We start from the raw sequence: 18,414 nt of genomic DNA, 5'->3' as shown, positions 1-18,414 counted from the left end.
AGCTAGAAAATACTTAATTACACACAGTACAGGGACAGTAACAACACAAAAGACAATGATGGGAAGACAGAAAAAACAGGGAAACCAGTTTTCCCACAGCAAAAAATTAGTACAGGAACCAGAGGGGAATGAAGAAAACAGGTACTCAGATCCAGACTCCAACAAAATGAAGATAAACTATGCCAAAGGACCCAATGAAGCCCACAAGAATAATTTAAAAGAAGACATACTACAGGAATTCAATGAGAATTTTATAGAGATGATACTGGATAGGGTCAACCAAAATGTGCAGGAGACACTCAAGGAATTCCAAGACAACAAAAATAGAGAATTTGAAAAAACAAAAGAAGAAATAAAGGAAACCATAGAAGCACTGTATAAACACCAAAGTGAAAGAGAGAACACGATGAATAAACAGATAAATGAACTCAGGATAAAAATAGACAACATAAAAGAGTAAAACAGCCAGGATATGGACAACTTCAGAAAAAAGAATGAAACAGAACTGCAAAACAAAATGGAAGGCCAATCCAGCAGAATAGAACAAACAGAAGACAGAATCTCAGAACTTGAAGATGAAATGGTAATTAAAGGAAAAACTGAAGAACTATTAATTAAAAACTCAAGACCTGTGAAAAGAAAATGCAAGAACTCACCAACTCCATCAAAAGACCAAACTTGAGAATCATGGGCATGGAAGAAGGAGAAGAGGTGCAAGCGAAGGGAATGAATAATATATTTAACAAAACAATAATGGAAAATTTCTCAAATCTAGAGAAAGATATTCCCATACAGATGCAAGAGGCCTCCAGGACACCAAACAGACCAGATCAAAATAGAACTACCCTACGACATATCATCATTAAAACAAGTTCAGAAACTAAGGAAAGAATATTGAAGGCTGTAAGAGAGAAAAAACAAGTAACATACAAAGGTAAACCCATCAAAATCACAGCAGACTTCTCAACAGAAACATTAAAAGCAAGAAGAGCATAGGGTGAGATCTTCCGGGCACTGAATGAAAATAACTTCAACCCCAGGACACTCTACCCAGCAAAACTATCATTCAAAACAGATGGAGCAATAAAAGTCTTCCATGATAAGCAGAAACTAAAACAATATGTGACCACAAAGCCACCACTACAAAGGATTCTTCAAGGGATTCTGCACACAGAAAGTGAAACCCAACTTAACCATGAAAAGACAGGCAGCACCAAACCACAGGAAAAGAAAAAGCAAGAAAGTAGAGAGTAACCTCAACTTAGGTACACATGATCAAACCTTCAAACAACTAAGACAACTAAATGACAGGAATCACCACATACCTATCAGTACTAATGCTTAATGTTAACGGACTTAATTCACCCATCAAAAGGCACCACTTAATAAAATGGATTAAAAAGGAAGATCCAATAATTTGTTGCTTACAGGAAACCCACTTCACTGACAGAAATAAGCATAGGCTAAGGAGGAAAGGCTGGAAGAAGATTTAACAAGCCTATGGCCCCCGAAAACAGGCAGGTGTAGCAATACTTATCTCTGACAAAGTACACTTCAAACCTACATTGATCAAACGAGATAAAGAAGGACATTCCATACTAATAAAAGGGGAAATAGACCAAAAGGAAATAATAGTCACCAACCTGTATGGACCCAATGTCAATGCACCCAATTTCATCAAACATACCCTGAAAGACCTAAAAGCATATATTAACGCCAACACAGTGGTTGTGGGAAACTTTAACACCCCATTATCATCAATAGATAGGTCATCCAACTTCTATACAATGTACATTCTTCTTAGCAGCCCATGGAACCTTCTTCAAAATAGATCATATCCTAGGGCACAAAGCAAGTCTCAGCAAATATAAGAAAATAGAAATTATACCGTGCATACTATCTGATCACAATGCAGTAAAAGTAGAACTCAACAACAAAAGTAAAGACAAAAAACATGCAAACAGCTGGAAACTAAATAACTCATTACTTAATGAAGAATGGATCATCGATGAAATGAAAGAGGAAATTAAAAAGTTCCTGGAAGTCAATGAAAATGAAAACACAACCTACTGGAACCTATGAGACACAGCTAAGGCAGTCCTCAGAGGAAAGTTTATAGCCATGAGTGCATATATTAAAATGACTGAAAGATCCCAAATCAATGACCTAATGATACATCTCAAACTCCTAGAAAAACAAGAACAAGCAAATTCCAAAACAAATAGAAGGAGAGAAATAATAAAAATAAGAGCTGAAATCAGTGAAATAGAAACCAAAAAAACCATACAAAGAATTAATGAAACAAAAAGTTGGTTCTTTGAAAAAATAAACAAGATCGATAGACCCCTGGCAAACCTGAGTAAAATGAGGAGAGAAAAAACCCAAATTAGTAGAATCAGGAATGCAAAAGGGGAGATAAAAACAAACACCATGGAAGTCCAGGAAATCATCAGAGACTACTTTGAGAACCTATATTCAAATAAATTTGAAAATCTTAAAGAAATGGACAGATTTCTAGATATATATGATCATCCAAAACTGAACCAAAGGAAATTAATCATCTGAATAGATCTATAACACAAAATGAAATTGAAGCAGCAATCAAGAGTCTCCCCAAAAAGAAAAGTCCAGGACCTGATAGATTCTCTGCTGAATTCTATCAGACCTTTATGAAGAACTGATACCCACCCTCCTTAAACTGTTCAGTGAAATAGAAAGAGAAGGAAAACTGCCAAACACATTTTATGAAGCCAGTATTACACTTATCCCAAAACCAGGCAAAGACACCTCCAAAAAGGAGAACTACAGGCCAATCTCCTTAATGAACATTGATGCAAAAATCCTCAACAAAATAATGGCAAACCGAATTCAACAACATATCAAAAAGATTATTCACCACAACCAAATAGGCTTCATCCCAGGTATGCACGGATGGTTCAACATATGAAAATCAATAAACGTAATAAACCACATTAACAGAAGCAAAGACAAAAACCACTTGATCATCTCAATAGATGCAGAAAAAGACTTTGATAAGATCCATACCATTTCATGATAAAAGCTCTAAGAAAACTAGGAATAGAAGGAAAGTACCTCAACATTATAAAAGCTATATATGACAAACCTACAGCCAGCATTATACTTAATGGAGAAAAACTGAAACCATTCCCTCTAAAATCAGAAACCTGACAAGGATGCCCACTATCTCCACTCCTATTCAACATAGTACTGGAATTCCTAGCCAGAGCAATTAGGCAAGAAGAAGGAAGAAAAAGAATACAAATAGGAAAAGAAACTGTCAAAATATCCCTATTTGCAGACGACATGATCCTATACCTTAAAGACCCAAAAAACTCTACTCGGAAGCTTCTAGACATCATCAATAACTATAGCAAGGTAGCAGGATATAAAATCAACATAGAAAAATCATTAGCATTTCTATACACTAATAATGAGCATACTGAAAAAGAATACATGAAAATAATTCCATTTACAACAGCCTCAAAATAATCAAATACCTAGGTGTAAACCTAACAAAAGATGTGAAAGACCTCTACAAGGAAAACTATACACTTCTGAGGAAAGAGATTGAGGAAGACTATAGAAAGTGGAGAGATCGCCCATGCTCATGGAACGGTAGAATCAACATAGTAAAAATGTCTATACTCCCTAAAGTAATCTACATGTTTAATGCAATTCTCATCAAAATTCCAATGACATTCATTAAAGAGATCAAATTTATATGGAAACACAGGAAGCCATGAATACCCAAGGCAATACTCAGTCAAAAGAACAATGCAGGAGGTATCACAATACCTGACTTCAAACTATATTACAAAACAATAACAATAAAAACAGCATGGTACTGGCACAAAAACAGACATGAAGACCAGTGGAACAGAATAGAGGACCCAGATATGAAGCCACACAACTATAACCAACTTGTCTTTGACAAAGGAGCTAAAAATATATGATGGAGAAATAGTAGCCTCTTCAACAAAAAGTGCTGGGAAAACTGGCTAGCAGTCTGCAAAAAACTGAAACTAGATCCATGTATATCACCCTATACCAACATTAACTCAAAATGGATCAAGGATCTTAATATCAGACCACAAACTCTAAAGTTGAAACAGGAAAGAGTAGGAAATACTTTGGAGTTAGTAGGTATAGGTAAGAACTTTCTCAACGAAACCCCAGCAGCACAGCAACTAAGAGATAGCATAGATACATGGGACCTCATAAAACTAAAAAGCTTCTGTTCATCAAAAGAAATGGTCTCTAAACTGAAGAGAACACCCACAGAGTGGAAGAAAATATTTGCCAGCTATACATCAGACAAAGGACTGATAACCAGAATATATAGGGAACTTAAAAAACTAAATTCTTCCAAAACTAATGAACCAATAAAGAAGTGGGCAAGTGAACTAAACAGAACTTTCTCAAAAGAAGAAATTCAAATGGCCAAAAAACACATGAAAAAATGCTCACCATCTCTAGCAATAAAGGAAATGCAAATTAAAACCACACTAAGATTCCACCTCACCTCTGTTAGAATAGCCATCATCAGCAACACTACCAACAACAGGTGTTGGTGAGGATGCGGGGAAAAAGGAACCCTCTTACACTGTTGGTGGGAATGTAAACTAGTACAACCACTCTGGAAAAAAATTTGGAGGCTACTTAAAAAGCTAGACATTGACCTACCATTTGATCCAGCAATACCACTCTTGGGGATATACCCAAAAGACTGTGACACAGGTTACTCCAGAGGCACCTGCACACCAATATTTATTGCAGCACTATTCACAATAGCCAAGTTATGGAAACAGTCAAGATGCCCCACCACCGACGAATGGATTAAGAAAATGTGGTATCTATACACAATGGAATTTTATGCAGCCATGAAGAAGAACGAAATGTTATCATTTGCTGGTAAATGGATGGAATTGGAGAACATCATTCTGAGTGAGGTTAGCCTGTCTCAAAAGACCAAAAATCGTATGTTCTCCCTCATATGTGGACATTAGATCAAGGGCAAACACAACAAGGGGATTGGACTTTGAGCACATGATAAAAGCGAGAGCACACAAGGGAGTGGTGAGGATAGGCAAGACACCTAAAAAACTAGCTAGCATTTGTTGCCTTTATCGCAGAGAAACTAAAGCAGATACATTAAAAGCAACTGAGGCCAATAGGAAAAGGGGACCAGGAACTAGAGAAAAGGTTAGATCAAAGAGAATTAACCTAGAAGGTAACACACACGCACAGGAAATTAATGTGAGTCAACTCCCTGTATAGCTATCCTTATCTCAACCAGCAAAAACCCTTGTTCCTTCCTATTATAGCTTATACTCTCTCTACAACAAAATTAGAAATAAGGGCAAAATAGTTTCTGCTGGGTATTGAGGGGGTAGGGGGGAGAGGGAGGGGGCAGAGTGGGTATTAAGGGAGGCTGTGGGGGCAGGTTGTAGAAATGACCCAAGCCTTGTATGCACATACGAATAATAAAATTAAAAAAAAAACTACACTAAGTTTCTACCTCACTCCTGTTAGAGTGACTATAATCAAGAACACACACACCAACAAATGTTGACAAAGATGTGGGGAAAAAGGAACCATTATACACTGTTGGTAAGAATGTAAATGAATACAACCACTATGGAAAACAGTATGGAAACTCCTCAAAAATCTAAAATAAGAACTGCCATGTGATCCAACAATATAACTCCTAGGGATATACCCAAAGGAATATAAATCAGATTATAAAAAAGGCACTTGCATACCTATCTTTATTGCTGCATTATGCACAATAGCTAAACTATGGAAACAGCCAAGATGCCTCACTACTGATGAATGGATTATAATAATATGGTATTTATATACAATGGAATTTTATTCAATCATAAAGAAGAATGAAATTTTGTCATTTGTAGGTAAATGGATGGAATTGGAGAACATCATCTTAAGTGAAGTTAGCCAGGTTCAGAAAGCCAAAGGGCACTTGTTTTCTCTCTTATGTGGCATATAGAACCAAGACAAATACAGGCAATATTATGAAAAACAGATCACGCTAAGGGGAGGTCACATATAAGAGAGGGAAGGTAAAAGAAGGAAGTTAGAAGGTGAACATGGCTGATGTACTTCTTATAAAGAAATGAATATAGAATTTTTAAACCAGTTGAAATCACCATAAGAAGGGGACTAAGGTAGAAAGGAGAAACAGGGGGATGAACCAATTCAGGTTATAAAACACATATACGTGGAAATGTTACATGGAAACTCCCTGTGTATCTATTTAAACAAAAATGTATTTTTTTTCACAAAAACAGAACTAGAGGGCAAAACAGGTCCTGTCTGGGAACTGGTACCAGTGGGAAGGGGGAGGATGAGAGGAGAGGCTGTTGCAGGGTGAATATGATGCAAATATTGTGTACACATGTATGTAGCTGGAGAAATGAGACCTGTTGAAAGTATTCCAGGAATGGGGGGAGGGGGAGTAAAGGAGAATGATGGAGGGGTTGAATTCAACTATGATATACTATAAGAACTTGTATAAATATCAAAATGCACCCAGTACAATAATGGAAAAAAGAGGTACATTTTATTTATCATAAAAATTATTCATATGTAATATGTAGGATCATATTTTTAATTAGACATGTAAAAGAGTAGAAAGTACACAAGATCACACACATACACACATAAAAAGAGAAATAGATAGTATAACCAAAAGAGGCAAGGAAAGATAACTGGTAATATTTTCATCAAACTAGATATATTTTAAAATACAATAATTTAAAACTAAAGTCTATAATAACATGATATGTTTTAAAGAAATTTAATGAATTAAAATTTAAAAGAAATAATGACTTCCATTCTTATGTCCATGTCCCTTTACAAAGTAAATTTAAAAGGTCTCCATGGAAAACTATCCCCTGACATGATTCTGGATTGGTCTTTTTACCTGCTCTGGCAAGTAGGAGAATCAGAAGTGGTAGTGGACCAGTGCAGAGCATAAGCCTCAAAAGACCTCTCTTGCTTGCACTATGCTCAAAATGCTATAAAATTACCATGTGTGAAACCCACTCTACTCCCCTAGACAGTGCTAGACAAAAATGAAACTGAATTACTATCCTAGCTGAGGGCCTCTCCGATCCCCCAGCATAAACTGACAGCTATCTGGAGTAGCACTGGAGCCTAGCTGAAATTAGAAGGATAGCTTAGACTGATAGTCATAATTTCAAGCCAATAAATGAGTTGTTCATGGCCAAAAAAATGTTGAGGTGGTTGCCTGTGTAGTAGGACTTAAATAATATTTTCAAATGCCCATAAAACTTATATTTGAAAGTCACATTTTAGAACATAAAACAACAGTATCTCTTATTCACTAATGGTGGGAATATAAATTAGAAGAATCACTTTGAAAATGTTTGGACATTTTCAATTAAATATGTACATATTCAAATAGATTACCACACTGCTAGATTTGAATACATATCACTCTTAGAATATACCACTCAAATGTGATATATGTATTCAAATGTTCACAGCAACAACCCAAATGTTTACGATAAGCAGTAGATTCATATATTGCATCCTGGACAGAGAAAATTCATTTGCCACTGCTACCTACAGCAGAACATATGTCTCTCACATATACTTTTGAGTGAGAGTTAAAGAAACAATACAATAACTTATTCTTTACATAAAATTCGAAAGAATCAAAAGTAACTCAGTGGTTAAGAAGTCAGAATGGTAGTTATGAGTATTAAGGACACATAGGGACTATGTGAGGGTCTGTCCAACTCAGGAATGTTGTATTTCTTGATCTTGAGGAATGTTTACATGGATGTATTGTTCTGTTAAGAAAATTATTGGGATGAACTTTTATAGTTTATATCATGTTGTATATTTCTTACATAATTTAATTTAGCTAAAGCTAATGTGACTTATAACAGTTTATTGAGATGATTTCATCTCACCATAATATTTTAATGCACTGTAATTGTGTGATTAAGAAAGTATCATTTGTAAACCATGTTTATGAATTTCAGACAATTGAAACACTTGTTCCTTTTCTCTACTCCTATAGTGTCTGCTATTATTTTACTCTACTTTCAAATTTGGAAATGTTTGTGAAACTTAAAAACAACAGTTCTTACTCTTTAGACTTATTTTTGTGGTTCTGCTTTAGATTCTGCCATCACCAATTCTCCAGTAAATCATGTAACCAAATGTAATCACATCTCTCTCCAAATATGTTCTGTACTTATCTTCATTTAGTTGGTCACAAATGTTATTGAATGATATGCCAGGCATTTTTTAGGGAAAGGTGATACAGAAGGGAACAAAACAATGGTTTTGTCTTCATTATCCCCACATTATAATAGACAGAAATAGATAGCCAAATGAGTAGGGAAAGATAATCTATGAAGACGTGTCTTTCTGTGTGGTCTCAGCAGTCTTTTCTCCTCCTTCTAAAATGATTATTAGAAGTAGGTTATCTTTTTGTCTTTGAGATAGTATAAAGTCTATCCTTGGGGTATATTCATTATTTTCAACATGTTATCTTTATTAAAAAATATATATTCATGACTATTGGCATGTCAATTGTCCATGAGTGCTTGGGAAAAATAATTCTTCCTAAACTTTGACATGGCCTTGTGGCATACTTTGGCCAATGGTGTGTAAGCTATGTTGAAATATGCTGTATGCCATTCAAAGCAATAGATGAAACTGCATGATTGGGCTCTGTTTCTCTTGTTCCTGTCCTATCACCAAGAAAAGATGTTTTCCAGATAGTGTTAATTACTTTCATCTGTGTTTTATTTTAAATGAGATTTAATGTGGAGCTGAGTCCAGTGTACCAAAACCTCATTCAGAGCAGCTGCGCTTGGTTGTCCTGCCCTGTAGATGACCCTCATGTGATGTGAGCAAGAAATGTCTTTGCCAAATGAAATAAAGCGGTATTTGCTTCTTCAGGAAAAGCTGGCTGCCCCATATTACATAAATAACAAACCTAAAAACTAACTTGGAGAAACAGCTCTGCTAACTTATGATCTCTACCTTCTTCTTGGGTTCAAAATCTAATAAAATCCCTGAAGTAACTGATCTTTATTTCATCCAAGATATTAAAAATAATTTTTAACATTACATAATTTCTTGATTTCTGTTCTCTTAGAATTTTATGTTGAGTATTTACATTTAGATAAGACATTAAGCAAAGTTTTCAAAAAGTTGTTGGAGAAAAAAATTTCTAAGACATAATTAGCTCTTTGAACTTCATTGGCTATATTGTTAAAAAGCCATTTCTGGCTTCACTGTCATTCACTATGGCAAATTGGTATGTATAATGTGCATGTTTTATGAACAGAGCTATCATTACTGACTAGTGGAAGCAAAAAGAACATGTTTACATAATTATAGGTAAAATTGGGTTTTAAACAAATAGCCAATAGATTTTAAAATGTTTTTAAAAATAAGAATTTCTTTTTTTTTTTTTTGATTCAGTGATTAAGGACTGCTCCTGTTGTCACTTACTCTTTCTATTGGTGAACTAATACAAGAAAAGAAAATAATAATTCATTCTTATATAACTCAATTGTTCAAGTCATTTTCTCCAAAGCTTTGCCTGGATAGAATCCAGACCCATCTAATTTTATTTTTGCTCATTCTCCTTTGAATCTTTGGTTCCAAAATGCAGTCTGTTTTGCAACTATTCTTCCACCTTTGAGAAATAGTCTCCCATACTTCACTTTGATTCTGGTTGTTTGTATTAAGCTTTTTTATGTGATCATGCATCCTGTATATAGAATAATTCCCTTCAACAGGCTCAGCTAATTAAGTTCTGTAATCAAGGACACTGCAGCCAAGAGCTAATTTAAAAATTAAATGCTGAAAACAGAACAACATAATTTACTCTACAATTAAACAATTAGAGATGAAGGAACTATGGCATATTTGCTTGATTTGTAACATTAGGAAATCTGCACAATGAATTTTAACAGTTTTCATTATAACATCGGACCTTTTAGTTTAACCCATAAATTCATTTGTCTAATCTGGATAGCTTTAGGTATTTCCTAGCAATTGGCTTTAAGCTCTCTATGCACATAAGTTAAAACTTGAAGGGACCCTCCGGCAATATTGGTTTGGAGACTTTGCTTACCTGTGTTTGTCACTTACAAATGACACATTTCTATGATGGTGTATTGGGTAGGTCTATAAGAGTAACATCAGAACATGATGCTGAGCTGTGTGATCCTCTTCCAACTATGTTCCCTCTTTGTCAGGGTCCATTTTACTTTCTTCTGCACCAGGCCTGAAGGGATTGCTATACACTTCTCTTTGGTACATTTTTGCTACCTATTGAAACTTCAAAAAGACAGGTGCTTTCCAGTTTACTGTATTTTTGATGACTTGCTGAAATCAGTATAATTTATTTGATGGAGATTTGAATGTAATAATGCTAGCCAAAGTTTTAATGTTGATTTACTATCATTCTGTATCAAAGGGTAAATTTAAGCCTTTTCATTGACTTGATCATACGCTATCTAAAACAGTTCTCTTCTGACTTGGAGATGAGTACACAGCAGAAACATAGACATTTATTTTATACACTAGTGAACAACAAAAAAGGAAATATGAAATATTTGTATTTATACATCAAAACTTCTAAAATACAAAACCTTTCTCCAGGCAACTTTAAGACTAATTTATTTTAAGATAAATTTGAATGTAACTAGACATCTATGTTATTTACCATAATACAATTAAGGTTATCTTTTTACACATTGCTTGAAGACCACCTTGTAATTTAAAGCATGAATGTATAATATTAGTAAAGTTTAGTTCTAGAAAATGTATCATTAGAAAATCTTACCCTTGAACTTTAGTAATCTAGGTAATGTCAACAAATAAATTGTTAAAATTAATGGATAAGCAACAGTTTCTATGCAATATCTATTTTTAAAATTAACATATTAGCAACACAGGTTTTATGCAATATCTGTTTTTAAAATTAATATATTAGCAACACAGGTCTTATGCAATATCTGTTTTTAAAATTAATATATTAACAACACAATTTTTATGCAATATCTATTTTTAAAAGTATTACTAGCTCTTCAGGAGCAAGTATCATGCCTTTTGCTCCTGATTGGTTTTTAACTCTGTCAAGAGCTTCATCTCTCACTCTCATGTGACTTCTACTGATAGACTTGATGTTTACTTAGAATGATTTGGGCTCATAATCTTGACAGCTTAAAAACAAACATCATCTATAGATGCTATTATTTTACCCATTCATGGTATTTGACTGGGGTACTTCCTACTTAAAATTTATTCTCTTACATTATTATTTTCTTAACTGAAATTAGCAAAGCCATTATTATACTTGATGTTTCATTAATTAAGGTAGTTAAGTAACCTCACTGGCTTAACAAAATAGATGTTGTTTCCCATTCAAACAAAACACAAGAAGATATTAAAAAAGATGCACTCAAGTACCAAGGTCATCAACAAGGGAAAGAGTAAGAACAGAGAAAGGATTCTGAATTTTAAAATTATTTTTGTTTCAGATTAGCCTGTCAATTTCTTATTATAAGTATTCATTTCTTATTGCTTATGTGCCAAATTGTCACAAACTTGGTGGAAATAACACAACTCCTTATCCTATACTTCTGTAAATATTAAGTTGAAATGGGTCACCCTATTATGAAATCCAAGTGTCAGTGGGGCTGCATTTCCTTCTCGAGGCTCTAGAATGATATCAGTGCTCTTACTTTTTCTGTCTTTTAGAGGTTGTCCACATGTCTTGGTTTGTAGCTGCAGTCAATCTTAAAATTCCATGTCTCTGGTTGTGAAACTTCTGTCTTCTTTTTCCCCATTTAATAATACCATGTTTACATTGGAGCCTCTGGGTTTTTCTAGGTTTGTCTCATTATTTTAAAGTCACTTGATTAGTAATCTTAATTCCATCTATAATGTCAATTTTCTCTTTGCCATGTAACTGCCAGATTTGTAAATTCTAGAAATTGGAATGTGGATATCTTTGTGGATCCTTTATTCTTTTTACCAATTCAGTAGTGCTGATGATGAGGTATTGAAATCCCATCACATGAATCTATCTATAAAGGTCTATACGGCTCCTGCTTAAGCTATCCTTCCCAAAAATGAAGACAACATAGTTCTGAAAGAGAATCTAGCACATGTGAGAACTTAGTCTCTAAGTGAATATGTTATTAATGATAATTGACTTTGAATAAATCATTAAATTGTTTCCTAATCATTATATAAAAATTAATGGTTATAAATAGTAACCAGCCAGCTTTCTCCGATACAGAGACTAATGGGTCTATAAGCCAAGGACAAATTGATCATTCCCTGAAGTGTCCTCTACCCAGATATTTGTGACTGTATACATATCCCAATTTCTATTTTCTACAATATTTACTCAAATTACATATATCTTTCCCTATTCATGTAGATTATAGAACAATTCTGTTATCATAGTTGTACATAATATGTGTGCATTATTATCTGGAATAAATGCAACAGTCTTTATATTCCCCAAAAGCCTAAAATTAGACTGTTTTTCTGTTTGTATGTTCTTCTCCATTTCTTCTCTTTCATAAGATATTCTTAATATATACTGTATTTAAAGACTGTGCTGGACTTGGGACAGTGCATTGTTAATACAGAGTTTTATCAGTCTAATGGTAAAGTGTTGGAGAAGAATATTCTTTAATATTATGATTAAATTCTAATCTGTGTAATGCACTTTAGACCAGGGTCTTAAGAGGTATGGCCTTTGTACATGATTATGTACCTCCTTGGGGTCCAGCTTTTGTCTTAGACTCAACTTACATGGCCAAATATAGAATAGTACATGAAAATTAGACACTGACAAATACATTGCCTTTGTGGAACAAAAGAAAACCAAGCAAAAACATTCAATATCTCTAGTCTCAATAAAAAAAGCAAATTAAGACTCTCTACCCTGCCTTCTTAGTTGAAACAGGGAGGCTGGGGCCAGGATGTGTTCCCTTTCCTAGATGCAGTGTTTCAATGGGGTAATGGCCTTCTTTTACAAAGCAAATCCTTAGTTTAAGGTTTGGATGGATTTTATGGGGTTGTTCTTCTTCCCAGCCAGCACTGTGGAAGACTTTCCTCTGTTCTCTGGGTTGTCCCTGTAAAAATGTGGTGGGACTCCTAAAGAAATTGCATACAAAAATGTGACTGAGTATCTATGAGTGTGGCCCCCAGGACAGCTTCATACTTACTCAACCTCCAGCTGAAGCTCTATTGGTTTAAAATAGATTTGAGTACACTTGATAGACTGAAATTTTGCACAATTTCACTCATGACATATTGAAAATATTTGCAATTTCCTAAAAAGATACATGGATTTTGTTTTCTTTAGAAGTACGTGACAAATATGGCCACACAATCATGTTAGTATATTTTTCATTTCAGCCTACATAAAAAATTTTAAAGATTATATGATTCAAAATTTATACAATAATTATGGTTTTAACTTTACATTTTTCTCAGCTTATTCCCCATTTATATCTTAAAATATAATATAAAATCAATACAAATATATTCAAGCTAAAACTAGAAATAATTTTCTGCTGTAATGGTTGGGGAGAAATTAATAAATAAAATCCAAAAAGTTCCACTAATTTCTCTATTTTTTCTATATAAGACAATGAGGATAATTTGAAAAGAAGACTGCAATTTTAACTTTTATTAAAACAAATGGTGCTTTATATTTCTCAAATTACTCTAAATTAGAACAATTATAGTTCATCTAATAGTTCATAATCATTTTGGTTTTGGTTTCTAATGCCATGTCTTAGTACAAAGTGCTAGGAGCTTTCCAAGGAAAAAAGTCTACAGGTTAATTATTTTTCCTACTGGTCGACTACTTTTGTTGTTCCATGTTTTCCCTCTTTTCCACTGCACTATAGCACACACAAACATTGTTAGCACTAGACTAATTTAATAAAGGGAATAGTTTATTCAGAGTTTATCAAAGTAATTATGTTGCATGGTTTCACACTTTTAGGTCATTTAACCAATATAAAATATATTACTGTAGCATTAGCTATTGAGTTCTAGTTGCAGTTTTTTCTTACTTTAATCTTAGTTTGGTTGAACATATAATATATTGATCAAAGACTTTTTGGAAATTACAAATGTCTGGTTTTTTTTTCTGATTGTGAGGATAATAGGTATACACCAGGGCTGTCTTGGGAAAACTGCTGAAAAATAAGACAACTTTTGGTCTACTAACCTCCTTGCATAGAGCAGGGGTCAGCAAACATTTTCCATAAAGATCACTTCACAAACGTTGCAGCTATTCACCTCTGCAATTATAGTATGAAACCCACTATGTGTTATATGAAAATAATGCAGTAGGCTTGTTCTAATAAAATTTAATTTATTGAAACAGGTGGTGAATTTTGCCCTGGGGCTAGCATTTCTGTTTATTACCAACAATCAAAGGAAAATTTCCTCATACCTTAAAAATTGTTGCCTACTATATTTTAGAGAATTTACTTTTCTTTCCCATAGTTTTATTTATTAAACTACATGCTGAAGTCTCTCAAAGTTATGCTTTTAGCCCAGATATCTTCCCTATATACAAACATGTATTTTTAACTATATTTCCAAAATCTCTATTTTGGCATGTGATAGGCATTTTCAAACTGAATGTATACAAAACCAAAAACTTCACACATTCTTATCCAATCTGTTCTTTCCAGTATACATGAAAAAAATATTCTTTAAGTCACTCCATTTAAAAAACCATAGAGTTATTCTTTTGTCTTTCCTTCTCTCCCATTCCATGTCCAATTGGCCAGCAATTCTTTAGACTCTATCATCTGGCCATTTATCTTCCTCACCTCTAGAGAATTGCTAGTATACTCATCTTCAAGGGAGAGTCAGAACCTATGACCTCTCAACAAAACACTTGAAACCAAATTCAGCACAACATTGAAAAGATCATTTAACATAGTCAATTGGATTTATGACAGCATGGTTCAACATGGGAAAATCAGTAAGTGTGATACATCCATTAATAGAATAAAGGACAGGAATTACATATCAGAATAAATACAGAGAAAGCATTTGATTAAATTAATTATCTCTTCATGGTAAAATTTTTCAACAAATTAGGCATGGGGGGATAACCTCCATAAAATAAGGTCTATAGATGACAAACCAAAGATCTTTCTAAATTGAACAGGGCACAGTAATGTTATTTAGTAACAGAATACAATAATACCATCACATTTGGGGAAAATAAGAAATATTATTATTTTAACAGGAGAAAGAATCTTATATAGGTAATGGCTTCTTGGGGGTAAGAATGAATGAATGAATTTTAATTCATATTTTATGAGATGAAGGTTGAAGAGACAGTGCAAAAACAAAGTCATATTATGTAGGCAAAAAATAACTCATCCAATTTTAATTCCACAGTGATATTAAAAATAAGTACACAAGTGAAAAAAAATCAGGATGACATTTAAAATAGGAAAAATTTCCATAAAAATGAATCAATTATCTGTCTAGACATCACTTTCAGGCTTGTGTTTCTACCACATCTCCACAGGTTATGCTTGTGACAGAGAAGATGTTCTGGTATTTGAAGCTGAGTGGCTTAATATTATTTTTATAGCCATATTTTAGATGTATAAATTCTCACCATTTCTTAACAGTTCTTCTCTGTTTCATTCCCTACTTATTTATTTATTGTCTTCATCTTACCTCAAGTTACCATACAATAATATATTGTCCATAGGTAGTCTTTTAAGTTTGATTTGACAAGATATGGTATTTCTTTTGATTATAAATGTAGCTCCAAGGTAAAATGTTTACATAGAAAGGCATTTTTATATTGACAAGATCTTTGGCATGACAATTCTAGTCACCACACCAAGTGACTTTCAAAATGGACAAGCAGGGAAAAGGAGGAAAATAAATAACAATGATGCCTGGGAGACCTGCAGTTGTTCTACATTTCAGTTGGTATAATATCAGCTTTTAGTTGAAGCTTTCACATCTTATAGCAATTACTTTAAATTCTGAATTATACATAGTCTAATCCAGCCTGCAGACTGTGTAAGATAGATGCTAGCGACATGAAAGACATGGTACTTCTGCAGAAATGTATTACTTCCTCTCATATTTGCTTAGATTTCTGAGAAAACCTCTCTACAAAACAGTCAGTAAGCTGATATCAAAACTCTAACAAAGAAAGTGGTCATTGTGAATTGAAAAGAAGTTTAGTCTGAAATCAACAAGCAGAATACACATGGTAGATGTTGTCTTTTATAAATTGCAGACACATGAAGTCACAGAATGGTAATCTTGACAATTGGAATTAGGTACATGAGAATGAATCACTCTGTTGTCAAAGGGAAACAATGTGATTTAGGCATTTTAAAACTTATTTGAACTAGAAGCTGGTAGGATACTGTGTGTGTATGTATGCGTGTAAGTGTGTGTGTATGTGTGTGTATGTGTGTCTGTATATATGTGTTTGTATATATATATGGTGGGGTGGTAAAGAATTTATCAATGCTGTACTCTCTACAACAGAATGAATATAGAATTTTTAAACTTGTTCAAGCCACCAAAAGGGCAACAAAGGTAGAAAGAAGAAAAATAGAGGCGATGAACCAATTAATATATAAATGGAACTATGGCTAGAAAGCTCACTTTGTAACTATCTTATACAAAAAAAAGTGTCATTCTTTTCATTTACAAAATTGGAGAACAGGAGAGTGGAACAGGTCCTGTATGGGGTGGTTGGTACCAGTGGGAGGGGTAAGAGGTACCAACGGAAAGGGGAAAGAGCACAGGAGGGTGAATACAGTGCAAATAGTGTGTACGCATATTTGGAAATGGAACAATGATATCTGTTGAAACTATTCCAGGAATGGAGGCAGGGAGGAATAAAGGAGAATGATGGAGGGGGTGAATTCAATTATTATATATTTGATATATTGTAAGAACTTTGGTAAATGACATGATGTCATGCATTTATCAATGCATACTGACCAATAGGATGATTGTGGTTAAAATTTTGTATGAATATTTAATAGAAAAATTGAAGATTTTAAATATTCTTTCTATAAAGAAATTATAACTGCATATGGTTATTGATATCCTAAATAAATTGATTTGATTATTACACAATGGATGTATATATCAAAATACCACAAAATATCCCCAAAATATGCATGATTAGTGTGTATCAGTTAAAAACAAAAACAAAAACTACATTAAAACTTTAAAAACCTATGAAATGTTGATGGCATTACAGAAGTGAACATATATATATACATATTTTTGTTCTCAACTCCCTTTGTCACACAATTTCAGTGTCCTACAAGTGTGTGCTTATGTCACGGGAAATTTTAGCTAGAGCTTTTGATTTTGCTAGTGTGGGGTTTATCTACCCATAAATTAAAGGTTGTAATTCCCAGAGTGCATCCATTAAGTATAAATTTAATCAACATACCTCACATTTGCAATACAGGTATTTCAAAATGCATAGAACACCTTGCTTGATGATCTTAAAGAATGATAGTCCTAAGGGTCTATCCTTAGGAAAGTCATTCTCTCTGTGGGTTGCATCTTTAAATTATATTTGCTCACACCATGAGTGAATGACCTGATCCCATTTGTAGTGGATTCCCCTCAAAAATCTCAGGGCTTATCAAAGGGAACCATTATATTGGCAAAGGCACCTTTGTTTTCCCCAGATTTTTATTTTCAAGCACACTATGTTTAGCCAAAGTAAAAGCAAGCATACATTCATCACTGTGAAATATGTATAAAAACTGTGCATTACACAATTCCTGATCATCTTTCTTTCCCCTCTGCTTGTCTGCTGCAATTGTTTCCATTTAGGGATGAGAATGTGCATGTTCAATGAGGAATACATTTATTGAGAACAAGAAGTTCACATGAACACCGATAGCAAGAACTGCTATCCCAATTCACACTTTCCAGCCCTTTGCGGAAGTGTTAGCTGTCCCTGGAGACTAGCAATGGGCTGATGTCAAAGACCCACCCAGGATCTGTTTTTTTCTTCCACTTTCACTGATTTTATAAAATGTCAAATGCAACAAGCCTACTGGGTGAGAAATAATTTTGACTCAACCAATTTGTGCTTCATTGGCATTTCCTCCTTATTATTGTTTTACCATTAAGATTTTATTAATGAGGCCTGGAGTAGCCTCAGGCTTATTATGCAACATTGAAAATGTAAAACTTGTTTTCTGGGGATATTTGGTGTCCTGACATTCAGACTTCCAGTCCCTCAAGAGAGCCATAGTAAAATTATCTAAGTGCTGGAAACACAAGGCCATGTAACTACATTTATTCTAACTT

The sequence above is a fragment of the Castor canadensis genome, chromosome 4 (genome assembly GCF_047511655.1).
Source record: "Castor canadensis chromosome 4, mCasCan1.hap1v2, whole genome shotgun sequence".
NCBI lineage: Eukaryota > Metazoa > Chordata > Mammalia > Rodentia > Castoridae > Castor > Castor canadensis.
This window is presented reverse-complemented; position numbering follows the sequence as displayed.